The sequence below is a fragment of the Syngnathus floridae genome, chromosome 15 (assembly GCF_059516105.1).
Source record: "Syngnathus floridae isolate MCC-2025c chromosome 15, RoL_Sflo_1.0, whole genome shotgun sequence".
Classification (NCBI taxonomy): Eukaryota; Metazoa; Chordata; class Actinopteri; order Syngnathiformes; family Syngnathidae; genus Syngnathus; species Syngnathus floridae.
In genome coordinates, this window is record NC_142427.1 from 11,214,367 (window position 1) to 11,234,721 (window position 20,355).

At 42.5% G+C, this 20,355-nt stretch overlaps 1 protein-coding gene across 2 annotated transcripts in view; it reads left to right on the forward strand.

The window, feature by feature from the left end:
• The window catches only part of gabrb2b (gamma-aminobutyric acid type A receptor subunit beta2b), a 197,919-nt gene that overhangs the window by 8,546 nt on the left and 169,018 nt on the right, over positions 1-20,355 (forward strand). The gene's annotated exons all lie outside the window — the stretch shown is intronic.

Sequence of the window (20,355 nt, forward strand, 5' to 3'; positions counted from 1 at the left end):
AGTAGACCAGTGTACCCCCAACCCCCCCCTCAAAACTTTGGAAAAATTACACTTAGCCTTAGTCTGAAAGCCCTATTGTGAAAGTCTGGCTGTGCATTATTAGCCTTTATGTCAAAATGATGAGCTCCACATGCACTCACTTATTTATTCCAAGCCCAGTCCATCATCAACATATGCGTGTGACCTTGTTCCCCAATGTCACTACTGATCTAATTCTATAAAGGTCTCAACAGGGGCCTGGTGAATGATTGTGGTGAAACTTTAATCACTCAGACAAGCAGGCAGAGTCACAGGAGGAGAAATGTGATTAACTGTCCACTGGAATAAAAAGTTAGCAGACGATAACAGAATGGACGTGACATAAAGACTGCAAAATGGATGAAAGTATAATACCGCCTTGAAGGTCGTCCAAAATTTTTTCGTTAACAATTCTCATTTACTAACACCTGTTGTTGTTGGTGAGTACTCTGACGCCATTTTGGAATCAACCAGTCTTTAAATTAGGTACAGAATCAAACATAGAGTGAATCTTTCTGGGACATTTCTATGCCAACTTTTGGAATCCAAAGTTCATGGACACAAAGCACCCACAGTGCACGTCTGCACCTCCCCTAGGGAGCGCCTGGTTTAATTTATTCCTGCCCTTTAGTCTTTGGCTCCCCCACTTTCCCGATCATTACTTCTAATCAGCATATCAGCATCCCCTCTGTGCCGTGCATTATCCAAACTCTCCCCATAACTTGCAACTTGGCTTCGCTCCAGTTGTTTTTTTCCCATCATTGTTAAAGTGGTGACAGAAAACAGGAGGTAATATCCATTTTTCGCTCACCAACTTTGTAGCACCCTCGCCTGTGATAGTGCGTGGAGGTCCGGTAATGAGGTCTTATGTGATGGGACTTCATTTCAAACACACCTGGGAGAGAAGAGAAGGTGTCATTTCATCCATTTTTTTCCTTCCACCTTTTTTGATGCCAAGTTTAAAGCAGCTGTCTGCAGCCTGCAAAACTGCCCATCATCCATCATGACCTTGATCTCGACAAGTTTCAAATATTTGTGTTCCGTGAGACTTTTCCATCACAAGTGTCTATTTAATTTGCGCTTTGCTTTGTTATCCTTGCTTAACTTGACTCCAAATGTATCCAAAAAGAGAAAAAAAACAATCTCACCTCTTGCATAATTTGTTTGACCCATTTACTTGCACCATTGCAATCATTACCATAATGTCTCTTAAGCATCCTAACCACAAGAGCCTTTCAGTATTTTTAATGTGCCTGTGCCAGTAATCAGTGAATTATTTAAAGCCTTTGCTGGATATGTAACATAACACAAACAGCCCTGCTGAATTACTGTTTGTCCCTTTAATCTTATACAGTACACATAATGTATGCAGGCTCATATGTTTGTTTGTAGCAGCCCCGGAGCGTTTGCGCAATTGCGTGTGACTTTCTGAATATAAAACACTTTTGTTTGTTCATATGAACGAGCAACACGGCGTATATCAAAAAGCTGTTATGGCTGAAAAGCTATCGCTTCCCCCGCCTCATCGAATGTGGTTTATACCGTGACAGCGGAATTGGGTGCGCAAAAGTGGTAAGAAAATACACTTTTACGGCAGAAAGTTGCAATGGGAGGACGAGACACGAAAGAAATCAAAAGTTTTGCTTGCATAATTGTGAAATTACGACACCATCAGATTGGAATTCAAGAGTTGGCATGAGTCATCTCGCAGTCTAGACCATTTTGCTGTGGAAGCAATCTTACTTTGACATTGAAACAAGTTTGTTTTCTAGCCCTTTTGTGGAGTCGATAGAAAAGGCTGGCTAGCGAGCGGCAGGACGCCACCACCTGTCATGCGTAGAATACAGAACAGGCCATGGCCAAGCAAAGACGTGCTTGGATGGAAGCAGCACGGGAAGCGGCAAATCCCAGCCGGTGAAGCTTCTTGAGGGAGAAAATTGGTCAAAGACGGGACTAAGTGCTTCATCAGCTCATAAAGTGGGTTTGTCAGCGAAGGTTGACTTCTTGGCCTCCACATCAGAATGGTTTTGAAGGTTCTGTCAGTGGACTTCTCTGATCCACCTCGCTCCCTGAGGGTCCTTCATAATACTTGGAAATCTCCATCGCCCTCTTCTTCATATATTCTTCTGAGGGAATCAACCTTCTTCTTTGATACCTACTGTTTTTACTGAAGTGCTCACCCCAAGTCTGCTTCAATGAGAGTCTTGCATCAGGCAGTGCACTTTTAGGACCCCCATCGTAGTTGAGATCCACAAAAGCCGACACCCAGTATCCCTGGATGACACCTCGAAATTCTGTCCCTAAAGAAAATGAACACAACTGCTGATAATGAAGCGCTTTGGCAGGGAGCATTTTGCTGGTAATTCAGATCAGGGAAAAAAAAAATCTTTATCGTAAAATGAAGTATGATTTTTGGTACTTGAAGCTGAGGAAGTCGCTCTCCCCCTTTGGATGATTGAGTGACGGAATCATGGTTCTCAAATCAACCGATTTTGGTTTAACATTGTCAGGGCTAATTTAGTGACAAATGATTGTGGAAGTCACAAATGACACCCCCAGTCAAAGCCACCCACACACTGGCTCCGTCAACTCACACGAACAAAGTCTGCATAATTTAAATGCTGACAAGTCATTCACAATAGATGATTTGAACACGCTTGAGCTGGCCTCCATGCTGTAATTATATATATTTTTTGCTTGCCTCTCCTCCTCTGCTGATAGCGTCTAATTCTGTCACTTTTTTTTCAATTTGACTATTCCTGAACCTGAAACTGGCAAGATGGGAATGTGGCATGGAAGATGTGTGCTTAAATGGATTGGGAATCTTGCCACTTGCTTCCAACTGTGATGAGGTGCTTCAAGTCTGCACCATCAGTTTATTTTATTTTATGGCTGTCAGGCTTTTCTTTGACAGATGACATTTGTTTACATCTATCTCAATAATCGCTCACTCATCAAACATAAGCACTTCAACCATGATGACTCAAGTCCCAAGAAGAATGGCGCGCTGATTATTCATCATGTCTTACTTTTGCCATTATTGTAATTGATCCCCACCCCCCGCTTTGTTACACTCATTTTTTTATCACCCTCTTTAAAGATAAACGGCAAAGCTGATGTTTGTCTTTTGAAGAGCCTTCCAAATCTGCCATTTGTTAATTTTCAATTTTTATTTCATCACGAACCTTGAAAAACATTTTAACAATCTTAAGTCAGTCACAGAACATTGTTTCATTTTATCAGTCCACATAAATATTTACGATATTTCCTCATAAATGCGATTCCCCGTCAAGGTTACCTAGCAGTTAGACAAAAAAGTTTGAACAAACATCATAAATATAGACAGCACAAGTGTTTAATGTCAGCACGTCTAAAAACTGCAGTTAAATCTTCACTCAGTTTTCCAGGTCAGACATCGGTGAAACCTCAAAGGTTCTTGTTTTGCTTTTTGTCTCTCCTCGGGAAACATTCTCACTCTCCGACGCGTTTGCTTCCTCTGGCGGCAACTCTGATGAAATCATAATAAACGCCATGATTTACTGCACTTGTTTTTTTTGGAAGTTTTGTTTTCAATGATGAAACCAAAGTGAAGTTGCAAAAAGAGATGAGGCAGCTATTTTCTCCATCAAGAGTTGGGAACCCGTGCCAGACAAGGTGACCCTCCTTGAGATACTGGCTCGGGGTTTTACGAGATGGCCGCGAAGATATAAACAAAGCGGCGGTACAAAAGCAAAAACCGACCTGGGCGGCGTGACGGGAACGCTACGTTTGAGCTAATGAATATAAATGAACGGATCGACAAAAATGAATCGCCTGCAGATTAGAGATCAGAGCCCTCTGTAATTGTCATTATGCATGCATTCGCCCCATCGAACAGATGAAAGATAGAAATCGATAGCACGCATCAGCACTTTTAATGTTTCAAAGGCTAATAACCATGCTGCTCTTCCTTGGCTCAGGTGTGTGTGTGGCACCTTCTTTCTTTTATTCCTTTTTGTCAAGTTGACGCATAAAGCTTTCAGAAAAGAACTTTCCTTTCTCTACTATTGATTTGAAAACAGATGATTGCAATACATCTGGCAACTGACCGTGCTCAGTGTCATCTATTATCTAGTCCAACCAGTTTTGCAAGAAGTGGCCATTTTACTTTTCAATTTGAGTATATCTGTAATGAAAACTCGACCGTAGTTGACCTTTTAGGCATTTGAGCCAATGACGTTTGACAAAAAGGAGCAGTGAGAGCACAAAGAAGACTGCTACATCACACGAGCTGTTCCAAAGATAGATTTTGGCTTTGCCTCCGAGAAATGATTCAAGGATCAGTCATGGGTTCAACCTTTGCTTTCACTCTTTGATAACTTTTCTAAGTTTTACATCAGCTGTCTTGATGGAACTTCTCATGTGTCCCCTTGAAGTCCCACATCCATTAAAGATTCACCACATATGTTGTCACCGAGAAAGAAAAGTTAGTCAGACTGAGAAATAGGACAAGACAGCTGCAGGACGTTCCATTGTGCACCTAAATGGGGCCAAGGCTCCAAACGTCCCGACTGGATGCGTGCTCTGCCATTCCTCAGCGTTGAAAGCGCCAGCAGATGAGAGTGGAGTCTGTTCCCTGGCTTCCAAATAACCCCCTCTGTGGTGTGTTTACCTTGTGCGGGGATTACACGCGGCGCATTTTGGCAAATCCTCCGCTGCACGCTCGCGAGGAGACGACGAAACGGTGCTTGTCTGTATTTGTGTCACTGAGGGGCTTCCATTCTACCTATGAGGGGAGCTTTCATCTGCAAAAGTGTCTAACTTGGCACGCAAAGTATCCTGTTGGTTTTAATAGCTGCTTGCTCGCTGATTGTCTTGGCAGCCACATCAAATGGAGCCGAAGAGTTTTTGTATCGGCGATTCAAGCCAGGGAGGGTTTTTTCCTTTTTTTTTTCTTTTGTATGAATAATTTGATTTGTGTTTGATCACCCAGGTAGTTCCATCTGCCTTGTAAGACTACAATTTGATAAACGATTCCTGACGTGATTTTGTCTGGATGCACGGTGGGAAATAAAGATCCACCCAAGATGGCGTAGTGGAGGAATTTGTATACAATCTTGGTAAAATCCAATTTGCACAAGCTAACAATACTCTTATGGTGTGCAATAATAGCGTTTGACCTACTTGAAAGTAGGACTAAGTTGGTTGTAGGCATTTACAGTGTTCTTGTTGACCTCCCCACTGACACGACGGTGACACGAATGTTCATGGTTGTTACACGTGCTGCTGAACTTCCATGCTCTCGACTGTAGATCTTAAAATAATGCCACACTCCATTTCACAGTTAATTGCCACCATTTGCTGAATTGTTGATATTAAAAGTAGGGTCATGGGCTTGTTAAAGGTTTACAAGCCCTGCTGTGGAGCCTCCGTCGAGAATACAAATGTGGTGTTATCGACCTTTGCTTTGCTTTCATACTTAATCTTTTTGCCTTTCCTTTTATGTCATATGAATGACCCTCATATTATTATTTGAGTCACTTGCATTAAGACAGATTTAATATGTGATCATGAGGTCGGTCAGGTCTTCACATGTCCTGCTTGTTCAGTGAGTTAGAGTCCATCCCAGCTGACGTTGGGCGATATGTGGGGTACACCCCGGACAGATTGTAAATCATTTGATTGAGTATATTCTAAAGTGGTGATAAAGTTCAGGCTTCCTCCAACTCTGTCAAAGATGCGGCCCAGACTGGTAAACAACGTGGAGGAAGTTGATATCTGAGTCAGCGTCCTTGTCGTTCCGGAGCGGCGTTGACAGCGTACAAGGCCCACTTGTATACGTTTGTAACGTTTGCGTGGCCGCTGGAAGTTAGCCAAAGACAAAGTGTTTGACTGCCGCCAACTATCCTCTTAGGTTATTGTCTCTTAGTCTGACGGGAAGGATCTCGGAGAAGGAAGAAAAGTTCGATGGGCCTGAGTGCCCCAAAAGAATGACGGTTTAATCTGATTGGGCTTCCATTTGATTGACTTAGCCCAAGGCATCTCTTCCCCAACCTCATCCTGTTTCCATATGTAGCGTATTGCTGGCACTTTAGCTCACTACACTGTTACTTTGCTCTATACTAAAGTAGACGGCAGCTTGTATAACTGCTGTCTTCTCAGCTTTCCTTGGCAGTGGCGCCAATGCGCGTGTTGCAAATAGGATTACCACACTGTTGACTGCAGGAGGCAGAGAACTCGATTCATGGCTGGAGGATAGCGACTGTCAAAAGGCCGTCGCTAATTAAAATGTATGTCGCTTCCGTAGGCATTAAATATGGAGAGTATGTGCCGCAACGCAGCAAAGGGCGATGGAGGAAGGTCACGGCTGTAAAGACTTTATTGTCTCACAAAAGTATCTCGGAGAAACCCAGCTTTTACCGTACGGTTTTAGGACGCTGCCTGATGACTTTACCTTAGCGCCATATGACCACCTTTTATTTTATGATATTCCTTGAAGACAGTGTCCTTTTAACTTCAATATGCACCGAGAATACATTTGTCTTACTTGCTGGGGTAATTAGTTATGGATCACATAACTTGCCATTGGCACTTTCTTAAATTGTCATTTTGAAGTCACACCAGGGAAGAAGAAAACAACAAGAGGTCTGATATGGATAGCTTGGAGAGGCCAAACTACAGATTACTGTGGCAGTAAAATATGGATTTATACCTTGAAGCTGAGAGTGGAGTAGAATATAACAAATTCCTCCTTTGTCTGTTCTCCCTCTGCCGTGCTCCATGGCAACAATGTTGTCATTACACTCTTCACTTCATTGCGCCTTCCTTTCCTAAGCATTGATCCAATCAGAAAAAAAGTCAGTTGAGCAAAAGAGCTATTTTATCTCTCTTTGTATTTTTTTTTTCCTCGAAAGACCAAGTCAATGTTAACCTTAGGCTTACTCTGATGGTTACTCGTAATTGATAGGCAGGTCACATACAGTCATTGCTAACAAAATTCAAACCGCACATGCTGAGCCTAAGGATGACCAAATTAAAAGATTTTTTTTTTTCTCTGGGATTCAATTAAAGCTGGCCTACTTTCCAGAATCAGTTTTAAATTAATAACATCACTAGAGAGACAGATTTGCACCGCTCGTCTGTCATGACAATTTCCTTTTTAAAATGTTGCACTATTCAAAAACTGAAAACTTACAAAGCCATAACGTGCAGGCGAGAATGCGCACGAGTGATTGACAGGCTTCGATGCAGCATGCTCAACACGCAGTGCAGCAGTAAATTGGCTAAGTGGTCATCTTAATCACCGTTGACGCACGTTGCATTCAGTCCTCACCACGCTGACTCATTTGACATTCGCGTCACTTCTCGCCACATCAGTCACGGCTTTTACGATGCCAACCGATCCTAGGACAGCCACGACAAAGTCCGACAAGTTCAGTTGAGATGAGGCGATCTTGCATGAAGGCTCAGGATGCTTTGCACAGGGCTCAAATGATGCATTAGTAACAGAAATTGAAAAGATTGCATTCTTGGTGTTGTGCTGGTCATTGTGAAGTCATTTCTTAAAGTGATTGGTTTGAAAATAAACCGTCGCATTCGATTAGAGTGGGTATAAAAGCGGAACTGCATTTGCATAGTTTTAAAAGTCCACTTTCACCCATGTGGCACTAAACCCAACTTCCCTTGAATGACTTGGCATCAAAAGAAGAGCACCAATGTTAACAAGGGGCCTTTTCCCCTTGCACTCATAAATCTTCTTTCTAGTCTGTCATCTAATCCTTTTGATTGTGTACCTATTTAACTTGTTTTACTTATCATAGGCTTAAAAATAAAAAATAAAAAATGCAACCCCACCAACCTCTTTACCCCTTTTTTGTCCTTAAGGGGGCAGTGTTGGGTCATGTGTCATGTTGGAATTGTTTTAGAAGTGCTTACAAATATTTTTTCAGAGGGAACAGTCACTGAGATTAGGAAGAGAAGTTTAGAGGAGAATATTTTTGATTAAAGTATTATGAAGGAATTTACTTTTCACCTGAGTCATCAACTATTGGACTATTAAAGAAAGATTAGGAGCAACTGATGACACCAACAATATTTTCAGTTCCATCTTACTTTGTTGTGTATATTGAACATTATGCCAATTTCAGTAGTCGTGCATCAAGTCCGTTACTTAAATGCTAACATTCAATGAGGAGCACCATAGTCAGGCTAGCTTTAGTTTAGTTTTCTGATCTCGTGCACATAATATACAAGTATTGATATTTTTCCAGTTCCATTTTTGCAGTTGCTGCACAGAATTAATTTAGCGAGGCGGTCACACTGAAGCAGGCCGGGGAAACGTTCCCTTCATGCTCCCCCCAGATCTCCATCCCTCCACTCCCCCTCTTCATCCTTCGTCACGGTCACTTCCCCTTTCCTGCGCCGTCGCTTCAGGTAGAATCGGACCTTGATCAAGTCGGTGTCATGCTGTGTACCTGCTATCAAACCCAACTCCTCAAAGAAGTCACTTAACTTCAAACAAACGGAATGTCAGAGGGATTCTTCGACTGCTTTGTCTTTCCAACTAGGTCAACCGGGCGGGGGGGGGACATGTAGACGGGGAAATTATTCAGAGCCTTGGAATAATTCAGTCACTTACTTACTGCGACTTGGATTTTTTATTATTTTTTTTTATGACGAAAGCTCAGCGACTAGACTAAGTAGCTTGCGCAGGCAGACTTTGAAAACAGCCCACAAAGCTCTGGCTTAATCTTATGTTTTCCACCCTTGAGCAGGCTAATGTTCCAATGCTGGACAAGATGAGTGACTCCTATTTTCACGTTGTCATTATGTTCAAGTGACAAACCCAAGAAAAGTGGGTCACAGAGTGTGAACGAGAATCACATAACATATTAAAACGTTGTGACTCACGCTTGTATAATTGTGTATAAGGCCTGACTAATGTCCCCAAATTCAGTATCAGTGTTTACATGATACAGCAGATATGGTGCGAGCCTCTTAAATTAAGGACGTGATCTGTAATGATGATATTCGTCGGGGCCCTCGAAACACCAATCAGCCTTTTAATCTCCGCGGGGTGAAAGTTGTTTGTTGATGGTGTCTGAAAATCAGATCTGACTGAAGCACATTTGCACACTCTTGATTAAAAGGGATTAGCTACATTTGGAGACACGCTAGCTTCGACATTCTGTAATTCCCTGATGGGTTGGTCGGGATTTGAGCATCGTTTACTGGATGTGCTGGAGAATTTAATTTGAGAGGCTAGGGGTGGGCATTGGAGGATCCTTTGCTTAAAAAAACCCAAAACTAATTCCAGCTGGCCTCTAAATTGCCACCTTTGGTGCCTGATAAGGACAATTTGCAAGAAAAGTAAACAGAAAGCGCTACAGAATGACTTTTCTCGACTTCACAATGATGAATTCAGTCCTCAATCAGCGATGCTTATTTTTTTTTGTATTCATCACAAACATTTAGTTGAAATTTATCCATCTTATCTTTCCCCCTTATGGCTTTCCCCTCTGCTACTGTTGTGAAATTCACTCTGGATTTGATTAACACAGCCCAACATGGTTTTTCATCACATTTGTTCATAAACACTTCATCACGCTTTTAAATTTCAATTTACTTCTGGACGTATGACAACGAAAATGGATGATTTCCCATCTGCCTTTTACTTGTGATTTGCACAACTCTGGGAAAGTGTTTTTTCCTATGCCAAAACATTTTAATCTATAGTCGTGTTTGGAATGCAAAATATCATCTCGCATCACCCAACATCATCATATAATGGTCGAGAAGATTTCTTACAATCATCATTTAATGTTTTTTTTCCTCCCTTTTGGCTTGGAGGCTGATGTCTTTTCCTCTACAGCTTTGGTTCAAATGCAAATGTTTTTTTTTGTAATCTTGTCTTTTGTGCAAATGTTTGAGTGACTCTTAAGCGGTAACAGTGGTGCTAATGATAATGCGTCCCAATACTACAGTGAGTTGCTTTGAATGGTGAAGAGGCAGTGATGAATGTGGCTGCCTCCATGGATTGCACTGACTCTGCATTTACTATTTCTCATGGATTTGTCATTTCGAGTTACTTTTCATTCAAAACTGCAACCATGCTTGGGTTAAACATAACTTATACCGTACAGCACCTTTTGGGATAACGCATTATGGATTACTCTTATTTTTTTTTCATACTCTACGGACAGGACGAGTCTGAATCAGATTGTATGATGGTGCACGCAACTTGACTGTGAAGAGCAAACGATTTATGCAGATTTTGGCCTTTTGTAGCTTGAAAGGTTGTTCAAATACGCCCGAGCGATCGGGCGGAACAATACAAACAAGCAGAGTACAGTGGTAGCTCCAAAGTCAAATGCCGTAGGGCTCTTAAAACAGGAGCTTTGAAACGTCATAATGCGGCAAGTCAGATATTGGTGGCCAGTTGTCATGCTTCACTTGAGCTGTGTCGAGTACCGCTCTCTTAGTCAATTTCAACTTTTACAATGTTGTGATTCTACTTTTATTACAGTTAGGAAGGTTAAAAATATGACTCGTATTAAAACAATGCCTGTATGGTTCAAGGCTATAGGAGTGTGAAAGTTGAGATCACACAGCAAATTTAAACATGCATCCAAATGAACATAAATCCAATTTACTTGAAATATATGCGGCACTAATGCAGAGAAAATTCATCGTGTAATGACATACCACGGATTGAAATGTTATCGTCGGGGGGGGGGGGTAAAGTAACTTTAAATAGGTCCTCCTTGAAGGCCAGTGCGCACACTGCATTCGGGCCACAGTAATGAAGCCAATCACTTTTAATTTAGCTTTGGCGCGTCAGCTCTGTGATGGTGTAATTGGTTACATAATTAACATTTGCCAGAAAACAAACCTGCCGCACTTCTATCGGTGTCGAGCAGGAGGATGTAGTGCAGCAGATGCCTGGGCTGATGTGATTATGGTAGCTTTCACAATCATAAGGAGGGGAGGGGGGGGGGGGATTATGCTGTAGCAAACAGGTAAATAAAAAAAAATAGATGTGAGCACATGTAATGAAGTGCCACGTCTAAGAATAAAGCCAGAACAAAGAGGAGATGCGTGCGTGAGGTAATTGAGACGGGATTAGAGCAGGCGAGAGAATTCCGAGATGTAATTGCTATGAAATGTTAAAAATAGGTGTTGGAGTTGGGAAAGGTCACATTTTAATAAGCCTCTTTTATGATGCTTGACTTTTCCACCCATCGGCCCTTGTTGGCTTTCTGTCATTTTTCATTTTTACTGCATGATGTAGACCCAAGCGGCGGCGCTGCGGTTTATCTGAGCTGCCCAATGGTTCATTCTGGCAGTTAGGGAACCCACATGCAGACAGACATTTTGGAGGTGCTGAGATAAGTGTTTAGTGCAAAGAGGGCTCGGGGTTCTATGGCGAGAGCTCGCCAGACACCCGGCTAAGGCTGAAGACAGACAAATAAATTGCGGGAGCTTGACAGCCCAGCTTGCAGTGAAAATTCAAAGGAGGCGAACCAAAGAGGACGCAAGAGAATACGGTCAATCACAAGTACAAGACACTTAGAGGCCTCGAGAATAGAACATCCATTTGGAGACGCAAGCTGAGAGAAGCTGATGGGACCCAGATGAATACCGATTCGCAAATCAGTGTGGGCCGGAAGAAAACACAAATGCACCAAAACCTGAGGCTTAAGTTCTCGATCGTTAAAAAGGGCAGCTCAAATACGAGCACTTTGCTATTTTTCGCTTAATTACGAACAGTAATTTTGTTTGATCAAAGTTTGGCTCCACATTTGACCAAAAGATTCTGGTGAGAAAACAAAGGTGTCAGTGTCCTTGTTGATGATGAAATTCATAGACAAGAAAAGTTGATGACACCGAGCGCAAGGTCTTCATTAAGCAACCTGCTCTCCCTCCGCGGGGAGCCGCAACTCGGGGACGGCCCGTGCTCTGATGCCACAGTATGCCGGCGGGGGAAAAAAAAAAGGACTGCGGAATTCACTTTGAAGTTGATGAGTCACGGAGTCGCAGCGGCGTCGGACAAACTTTTTCCCCCACTATTACCGAGGGGAAAGAAAAGAACAGAGCAAGAGGAGAACAATCAGTCGACTGCCTGGCTGATTCTTTGCAAACGGGAAGCAGCCAATCAGAGTCCAATCAAATTCCCCACTGTTAGGATAGCGGAAATAACTTACAGTACTCCAAGAGAACAGACTGTAGGGATGTATTTCATCATCATTTCATCAGCAGGAAAGGGGGCAGATGGAGATAGTTCAAGGGAGTCGAGAACAGAAAGCAGACGCGGTAAATACTCGCTGACACTTTCCACCGGGATGTGTTACAGGTCATCCACTATTTACAATTGGCTCCTAAAATTTCCTCCGTCTCTTTTGTTTCGCTCTCAAATTCTTCGGCGGCCTTTTTAGGCAGCCGATAAGTTAAGCCCCAGTTTATCGGTTGCTGCTTAATCATGGAATCAATTTCCTTCCTTCAACGTAAACTCGTCGACCCGACTCATTTAGATTATCGAGTAGCCTTTTTCACACTGCCTGTGAGAGACCCAATTTATCTGCTAAGAAGCTTTTGTCTCAATTTTTTTTTAGCAGGACACTTTGGGCAGCCAACAAGTTGGTTAAAGTTAAAATGCACCAATGGCACAGCATGACCTCACTAACATAAAAGAAAAAACAAAATGGTTTCGTGCTTCTCGAGCTCCACCGTCTCCCTTCTCTGCTGTCAGTGCTGGCGTGAGATGATAAATGTCAGCCAAACATCCAAGAGAACCTTTCTCATTGTTTTTCCCCTTCCATCCAGGCAGGTAACTGCAAAAAAAAGACTTTGGAAAAGGCTAGCGCAACAAAAAAGTTTGAGATGGATCGTTTGTAAACGCAGACCGTTGGTTTGTACGAACTCATTAGTGATCGAGAGCGGCGGCCGCTGATTCGCCTGCTGTTGTCTCGCCCGCCATGTTGAGGTCGGGAGCGGCGTGCTGTTAGGAGAGAGATGGTGGGAGGGAGGGAAGGGAGGGAGGAGTGTGTTGTGGGGCTTCTTATTTCTGGAACACCAACTCTTAAACAAATTAGTGCTGCAGTGAAGAATGCGTCCTTCATGCCATATTTGGAATGGTCAAAGAAAGATGGCGACCATTCAATCCCCTCTTGTAAATAGTTGCCCAGGCTTCCTTGTGTAAGTGAGAATGACAGTCGATTGAGGGAAACTGGATGATAATATTGACTGTCAAGCAATCTTCATGCCCCAACCCCCTCTGTCCCGCCACGCCACGCCACACCCGGCGCCGGCGGTAGGTTCAAGGGATGAATACAATCAAAATCCCGTTTGCGGGGAAGATTTTCTTCACGGCTCGCCAGAAACGACGTCTGGAGATTTGGCTGCTTTAAAAGGAAGTTCGGAGAGCCAATCGGGGGCTTCCCGGGAGAGCGTGGCATTGACAGGAGTAGCCGCAGTGCTGCTAAGGCGTCTGCAACACACATTTTTGCATCAGTTTAATGTCAGGAGAAGATTAAGAGCCTTTGGCCACAGGCGATTAAAGGAGGTTTTAGTTTACAGCTGCTTTATTCTGACAGGAAGGGGCCAGATTTAAAGCGTTGCTGTCCAAGACAAAATTAGCACATGCGGAGAGCATCTTGTGGGTGTGTTAAGCCATTTTCTGTCACTTGTTGTGCAGCTGAGTCTCCAAAGTCAACTCAAAATATAAAAATGTGTTGCCTTGAATTTTTGAGTTCATCCAATATATTTCGTTGCCTGTATCGGAAACTCCGTGTGAATTATAGATTTTAGTTAAACACCCACACATGGGCGGCTCTTAACAATTAGAGCCAAAACATTCCTTACTAAACACAGATTAACCACTGTCACGTTTGCATAAAGAAGCTCCCGCTATTATCTGGAATCTATAAGTTTCCTCTCAGTTAATTATTGGCAGTACAAGGCACCGGCTTCTGCCATAATCCCCGTGTGTAATGACCAGATCGACTCTGCAATTTGGCTTCCTTCAAACCGCCGCAGCTCAGAGAAAGTCGTTTTTTTTTTTATCCGCCAAGCTACGGCGGCCTTATCTGTTCCCTTAGACAACGAGGGGGGGGGATCTCGAGGGTAAAATGAGTAGTGATGACAAGTGTACTGTCACATAATTAAGCTTTTTTTTATCTATGTATATTGTGAAGTTTGATTGGCATAGATCATGATAGAACAAATGTAGGCTAAATGGTATATTTGATCCATTTCAATGACCTAGCAGACGGCCATTTGAAGAGGTGTTTATTTTTCTCAAGTGGACAAGCTGGATCACAGCATCTATTTATTTGAGGGTATACAGTAACTGTATCTCCTCATGCCAGACCCAGTCGAGGAAATTCTTACTGCATGCAAATCTTAAACACGTCTTATTTTTTCTGCCCGGCCCTATTTTTCCAATGCCTTCTCATCTCATATACTTTTGCACAGTAATTGCCCTAGATGCAAAAAAGATTTTAGCAATCCATCCGAAACTTGTCTTGCTCAGAACTTTTTGGCGCTGACGCTATCCACGTCGGGTGAAATTAAGGGCACTTGACTCACAAAATGCAGCTGCTCATCTGAAACAGCAATTCTAGTGATGCTCCATTTATTATTTATCTGAGGGGGGGGGGGTGATAAGAAGACAGAAAAGGAGGTCTATAGCTAAGAAAAAGATGAGGCGATGAGTCAGAAAAAAAAATCAGGCCTTCATACTAAGCGTTCAGAGACAGTTAGGATGTGCCAGAGCTTTTTTGCAAGAACTGTGGTCCACTTTTTCTTTAGCTTTAGGGCCAAGCAAAGTTATTTTAAAACAGAGTGATCAGCAAAAGTGTGCAAGGGAGAGTGCACAAAATATGGGAACAGTGACAAATTGAAAATTTTCATTCCAAGAGATTGTGACATTAGGGTTAGCATCCCAAACTAATGTTTGGTAATAAACAGTGAGGTCCTCGCTGAACGCCACTCATTCATTTCATTGGAACTGTGCTGAAGTCAAAGCCAAGTGAAGGCCAAATTGCAGCATTTGCAACTTTTGCAAATCTTCCGGGAAGACAATCCAAGCTGCCGGTGAAGCCATCTCATTGTGTTTCATTTTTAGCAAGCACATTCTACACCAGTCCTTTATGCGGGCCTTCTTATTGTCATTCTCCAGCTCTCCTGTGACTCATTCCACATCCTTTCTAAGTCTCATTCTAAACCATGTCAGTCTTCTTGTTTTTCTGTCACTCCTCAATTCATTTGCAAAGTCTCTCTCACAACTTTGTTTTTCTGGCATCCTTCCATCCAAACTCAGCTTTGCGCTTCTCACGCATGCAAAGCACATTAAAATCTCCACCGATATCTGACCGAGCACCTGTCTAGCTGTAAGCCGCAGAGGCCAATCCGTCACCTCAGCTGGCCCCGCAGCCCACTTCCTATTCATAGGCTCAGTACGAGTGCAGCTCCAGGCTGTCACACCGAGAGCCAAACTCCCAAAGGAGTGGATTGGAGAGCAAGTGGTAGTGTCGCTTGTTTGTACAGAATGGATTCAGAGGAAGGTAGTCGTAATTTGCTCAGGAACATATATAGTGAGCCCTGTTTGAAATATGTTCTCGATCCACACAAAAATTAAAAACATAGATAAATTAGCAAATTCTCGTAGCTCTTGTAGTACTTGACTGACTTAAAAGAATGCCCAGGTACGGTTGAGTTGTGTTTGCCCAATCTATATTTCAGTGCAATTCCATGTGTGAGTGTGAGCTGTGGAAAACAGCAGCTTCTGTTCCATCGTGCCCATTGTCTTCTTATTTTAAATGTGTTGTCCACTTGCCCTTGAAGGGTGAAACAATGACCTGATTGAGATGCAGTAGCCTCTTTCACTGTGAAATCTTCCACGACGGAATGGAGAGTAAGCTGATCTTGGATGGATTATGTCAAGATAATGGAATCCTTCAAATCGAAAATGGGGAAAGGACACTTTTAGCCACGCACGCGTCGCCTTTCTCAGCCTTCCTGGAGTTGCTTTCGCCTTGCCTCGCTCTATCCCAGCATCTCATTTTCTCTCACCTGCTTGCCAATGTGCGCAGAAACTCGCACGCCCTTCATCCTTCTTCTTCTACCACCGCTGTGCGCTACTATTATTTTCTTGGTGAATATCTGATGTGGCAGCGTGGAACGGAACCTGCATAGAAAGCAGCAGCCAATTAGGAAAGCTCTTTTCATGTTGAGGCACTGTGCTGCCTACAAAATGGCAGAAAAGTCCAAAAGCAAATCCAGGAAGCACACCCCTTGCATTTGCTCGATGCCATGCAGACCCCAATAAAGACAAATAAGCCACTTTCCCGCTACTGCACATTCCTACAAATGGAAATGATATTCTAAATTCCCCCAACTTGTAATGGTTTGAAATCTCAATTTAATACTGTGCAGGGAAGTCTTTTTTTTTAATTAAAAACAGAGAACTTGTGTGTGGATAGGTCCTGCTCTTTTGTCTAGCAACAGCTTAAAGCCACTCCCTGATGAAGTTTACTGTCAAACTAAACATAAAAAGATATTACGTTACACAAACCAACTATTTGGGTCACCGTGTCCTTTCTCAGAGAAAATGTCGAGGTTTATATTGCCTCCTCTAAAGAGGTGAGATGGACGAGGTGCCCACAGGTGCTGTCACAAAATCACTAAACCTCATAACCCTTTGTATTTTTTGCCACGGAAAACTTGTAGAACGAATAATAAAGTTTCCAGATGGTGTCGGAAATGACATCGGCGCTGATGGGCGACAGGAGACCCACCCTGCTGCTTTTTATCCGGCTGGTTCGTATTGTCTGTTGCCTCTTTGTGTAAACCTTAATTTTCAACACAGCACTCCTCCCATATGATGAAGTAGAACAAAAAGCAGCAGGCACCGTGTTTTTTTTTTTTTTCCCCCCGTTCTATTATTGCTGCCATTACTGTCTCATCTCCGCCTGACAAAACAATCATGCCCGCTTTTCTCTGAGTCAGACAAAATCTCCTCCTCTAGCGACCAACCAGGCAGGCAAAAAGCAAGATGTCCTTACGCCTCCAAAGAAAAAGGCTACGGGAGCCAGCTTGGAAAGGACAATAATTCGGAATCTGCCAGAATCACGTTTAGAGACCTCCTTCCGTTGCTAATTCCCCTGGGTGGAGGTTCACTTAGTCACTAAAGCTTTTCCAGCTGTATCATGGAAGGCTTTGGATAGTGTGGCCTTTCACTGTAAGAGAGACAGATTAAGATGTCTGCAGCTAAGTCTTCACCACCACTTGGACAGCATTTTTTTTTTCCTGAAAACATCCCAGGCGAAGAGGGAATGGTCAATTTTTCTGTGTGATCTCAGATTTGCTTTTGCTGCTGGTTATTCAGTCAAACAAAAGGGAATGTTGATGGTGTTTAAAAAAAAAAAAAAAAAAAGGGAATATTAATTTTTTTCTGCCCTCCCAACCGTAGAGCAACTAATATTGAACAATTTGGCATTGTGGTATGTCTGTTTTTTTTGTGCAGGGTTTGACGAAGAATGCTAATATGGGCAATTTCAATATTTTCCTAATAGGAAAAACATAAATACATTTAGGAGGTTAGATGAAGCAAGTGGAAACCATATCATGCATATGACAGCTTCGGAAGGAAGATTGTGACGGTTGTTTCCTTGCGGGTGCAGATCCCATCAAAATGAGCTATCGATCGCATTGAGCCGTAGTCACGCGTGAACAATCGGAAGAAATTGAACTCATTGTCATGATTCAATCAGGCGTTGTCAACGACAAGCCATTAATGAGTTGTCAAATTTATATTGAGTAAGACTCAGGCATGAAAAATACATTGCAGGTAGATGGAAAGGGGGGCGGGGCCATCCATTCATTGAGCACAACGACACAACAACACAGCTATTTTTGCACAAGCACATGTGATGATGTCTTTTTCTCCACAGCAGGGAGCAGATCTTTCATCCAGGTTAGGCTTTGCAAGTAGGTCACTCACAGCCAGCCATGAAAAGGCAGCCAAATTGAGATAAATCTGGATGGTGTATTAGGTGCTTCTGAAAAGTGTCGGCAATGAGATGGAGGCGAAGGTGTGCAGAGGAGTGGTGCTGATGGTGGAGCTCACTACCTCCGACGTCTTGCAGCCTCTGGCATCAGATAAGTCACCCTACTTGGAAAAACTATTTTCAGAATCGCAGGTTTATGTTGGATCCGCTTAGGTAGACTTGGGAGATTAATGTGGAGTGTTTAAAAAAAAAAAAAAAATGATGATAGAAGTTGTGAAAGCCTTTACTTCAAGGTCTTACCAAAACTCCAATTCATTTTGTTTTCTTGTGTTTGGGTGAAAGTGTGTTCTGGGCACTATCAATAATATCTGAGCGCTGAGGAATTGTTTTTTGTTGCTACTTATTACACTCACAGGTCAGGTCATTTTTCATTAAAAAACACAAAATAGTTTTTTATTGAATAGATATACATGTACTGTATTGTTCTATTTATTTAAATATAACACATGAAAATAGCGGTGATCTGTTTTTTCCAAAGTGTCTTACTTGCAAGGTGTTTGTCTGTGGAAAACTTTTCTTGAACTTTCCCAGTGATATCTCAGGGGCTCCGCAAAACAATTTTTTTTTACCAACCCAAATAATTCTTTAGAAAATGCTAGTCGAGACTTAATATATGTTCCCTATAGAAGACGAGTGGAAATGTTGAAATAAATTCCTGGGAAAATCTCAAAATACTGAAAAGTCAATTATTTGATCAAGCAGCATATTTCAGGGGCGGGTGGGTCAGTGCCCCCGTGGCACCCTGTCTAGCGCCGCTAATGCCTGAAAGGTTGTTAACTCTCCTTGTAATATAAATCTACGTTATTAGTCATGCAGTGTAAATCTATCCTTGGTGAAAGTTGGACTTTGCTTTATTGCTGTATAGTAAATTCAGACACAGAGTAATAGATGGAACTATGTATGCATCAAGAAAACGGCAATAACTGTTCCATCAATGTTTGCTCCCTCGCTGATGCGGAAGAACGGCTGCGCTTTGCATAGCGCTGCAAGAAACACACCCGGTGTCTCCTCTTAAGATAACTCACTGTTAGGGTGGGGTGCTTCCTTGGAGGATTGTGTAAATCACTGCTGCTATCAGCGACGCTTGTGCTAATGAAATAACCTGAGGTTGCCCGCAGGGGTGGGAGACGTCACCTCACTCGTTCATCGTTTTATTTTTGTGGCAATGTCACGTGCAAAACTTTGCGAATTTTTTTTCCTCCCCACTTCTCCTGCAGGTCCCTGGAGGTCTCAATTCCCCATTTTATTTTCCTCGGGATTCACACCTCTTTATGTGAAGGGCCCCCGAAGGCAGCACAAGCCTAAATTGAAGAAAGCGGAAAGATGTGTCTAGCAGGCCTATCTGTAATCATGCTTTTCATTCAACACCTCCGATGTTCTTTATTCATTCTTCTCAATTCCCGCCTCGTACGTGGGGGCATTTCTTCCATCCTCTTGCTCTCTCACTCAGTGTTCCCATTCCTCTTGCGCTTCTCTCGTCCTTCATGGACAATTTGGTGAGCGAACATCCGTCAAGCTGCAGTCCTTGGAGCGTCCAACACTATTTTAACACAAACCCCCAAAGGTCCAAAAACTCGACATTATTCATTCCTGTCCCCTTTTAGAAACTTCATGTGGAGGGAAACCCCCCACCCCTCCACAAAATCAGTCCGAGTTGTAAAAATTGTGCTAGTCTTCAATCCATCACTTTGAGAGACTGATTCTTGGTGCTAATTGTGCTGTCATTCAAGCAGAGCCTAATGGAAAGCCTGGACCGAAATCGCGTTTGCTCACGCTCAATTTGTTTGCAGACAAAAAGCCTGGCGGGAATTCTCTCAAAAACCTTGAGAAAGCTGTTTATTACAAAAAGTATTAAATGTGACCTTTGCAAAGATGGCAGTGAAAATCATTTGTCTCTATAATGTTTCTTTTTCGCTCACTATTTAAAACTCTTGTATCGATTAGCCTCGAGCAGTTTGTTTCTCAAGAATATTTACTCTTACCCAAGTAATCATTTGGACTATATCTATGTAATCTTTTGAAGTAACTGTAAGTGAGTCATTTTTTTTTTTTTTTGACTACTGACTTCCCCTTGGGTATTTGTAGAACATTTCAAGTCATTCACCAAATAAAAAGTTTGCAAAAGTGCAAAGGTTAGCAGATCAAACCATTTCAAAATAAGACTGAAATTAAAGAATTCTGGCTAATTTGGCTAATTCTGGTGCATCTACAGAAATGTTCATTGATGTACACTGTCCCTGTCAAATAAGCAAATAATAATAAAAACATGATTTGTTTGTCTTGTTTTAAG